The sequence below is a fragment of the Pinus tabuliformis genome, chromosome 3_2 (assembly GCF_031772625.1).
Source record: "Pinus tabuliformis cultivar Carrire ecotype Pingquan chromosome 3_2, CPIR1, whole genome shotgun sequence".
In the NCBI taxonomy this organism is placed as follows: Eukaryota; Viridiplantae; Streptophyta; class Pinopsida; order Pinales; family Pinaceae; genus Pinus; species Pinus tabuliformis.
Window position 1 is genome coordinate 863231226 of NC_142302.1, and position 2343 is coordinate 863233568.

The window sequence follows — 2343 nt, forward strand, 5'->3', positions numbered from 1 at the left end:
AAAACTAAATCACTTTCATATAAACTCAGTAAGATCCCCTTCATTTGCTCCCTTCATTCATATTAACACTAATTCTATTGTATAAATCCTCATATCGCCTATTCCCCTAATATTACTAACACCAAGGTGTATAAATCCCAAACTCTTATAAATACCCACCCCCTTGGCATTATAGCCAATAAAGTTACAAGTCAGGGATCAAATGACATCAGGTCATGTTGATAAACCTATGCCAAATACCCCTTTTCCTCATAAGCCAGTTCCTCTATCTCTCCCCCCTTTTTGCACATAAAACCTTTAAAAAGGGCCCTAAACCCCACCTTACCCGCTTCAAAGGGCCAAAAGAGCATAAAACCCACTTTCCGCCTGTTAGCCAAGGTTGGCGCATATAATGGTTATTATCAAAATACATAAGAAAAGCGCTCAAAAGCAGGTTTATTTGCCTCCGCCCTCATCCGTATATTCCACACATGTCACCTCCCCGACCACCATTAGATCAAGGGCCTACAGATCCGACGGCCCTGATCGCGTTGGACCCCTTCCGACGTCTGACCGATACCTGTACTAACCTCCCGTCACATCTGCCTCGCGTCCGCCGTCTGATCAAAGTCCGTAGATCTAACGATCATCGTGACGTCGGAGCCCATCCGATGACCGATAGATATCTCCCGACGTCCGTATTTGGAGGACGTCATTCCACTGCTACGTGCCCTCACCACCATATGTCGGAGGTACTACTGACCGATACCGCCCCGTACAGGAGGCGGTGCGATATGAAACCACTGCTGGTTTCCGGATTTCCTTATCCCGCCTACCCGCATCAGCAGCGCGTCATCACCGCATCAGCAGCGCGTCATCACCGCATCAGCAACGCGTCACCCAGGTACGCTGCCCCGTCGACCTCCCTGTCCCTGCCATTGGTCCACCTGTCCTGCCGTGTCACCGCCACCGTGTACCAACCAGACAGCGCCAGGTCACCCGATGACGTCAGTATGACGTCATCCGACCTTGACCCCACCCTATGACGTCATGCTGACATCAGCACATATTCGCGCCAAAAGCGTAAAAAGGTCTATTTCACCCAAAATTTCGTGTTTTTTGGTCATTTTGCGTGTTCGTCGTTATTCTGCTCTGCATGCAAACAACGTCCAAATTGTCTATCAACCTGCTAAACTGACCAGAAGGCCTCCAGCGCACCAGTTCAACCTGCGGTCACGACCTCTGCGCGTTGTTTTACCAGGTATTCCTCATCATTCATCCTCTGTGCGCCTGCAATTATCTATTTAACGCCTTAGAGAGCTTAAAGAAAGCCGAAAATCAGAAATTCACCACTGAATTCCTCAGCAAAGCCTTGAAGTTCCAATTATCACTTCGAAAAACACCAGCCGAGCCTTTTCCCAGTGGCTTTCTGCTAAGAAACCAGGCCCTGTCTGCGCAATCGTGGCAGGCGCATTTGAAACCAATTTTTAACATTGAAAGGTGCCAAAAAGGGGCTAAGCTTCGCTCTTAATTACAAAAACAGCATTTCAACTGCTGCACACCCTGCATTTACCTCCCACTTGCATTTCCATCCCTCTACAAAGAAACTTTGCTGTTGTTACTCTGCATAGTAACACAGCCCCTGAGTAAGAGTAAAATTTGCAAAGGAAAATCATGGACCCCCCTGTAGCTCCCATAGCCCTCAATGTGGCTCCCATGAATGTTCCTAATAGAACATTTGACACCAGAGCATTGGCAGACCTGGACTACAAGATAACTGAGGAAATGATGAGCAGAAGCAGGTTCCATCTGCAAGTATTAAACGAGATAAAGATCAAACATGAGAGGGGGACAGACATCCTGGGAATTTGGGAGTCATTCCTCCCAATATTCAAACTTCCTCAGGTTAATCAATTCCCTGAGCTTGTGCACATAGTTGCTGAACACTATGATGCATCCCAGAGAGCAGTGCTAGATGCTGAAGGTTCAATCCTGTTCCTCATTACCCCTGAAGCCATCAGGGAGATGTTGCAATTCCAGACAGAGCATAAGTTGGTCCCTCTGTCACTAGCTGATTTAATAGTACAGGGAGCCAGAACCACAGAGGCCCAAATCACTAAGGTCAACCAGCTCTTCATCAAAGCTGACACTTTGCAGATTCCTCCCATCAACTGTGTTTACCTCAATCAATTGGGCCAAGACCTGGTTGACATGATCAGTCCCATCCTGGGATATGATTCAATAGAACATATTGATGAAACAGTTATACAAATGATGCTTATGTTCTCCCCAGGAAGGAAACCAATCCACTATGATTATGCAACATACATATCAGACAAAATGCATGAACAGTTGATGAATTTG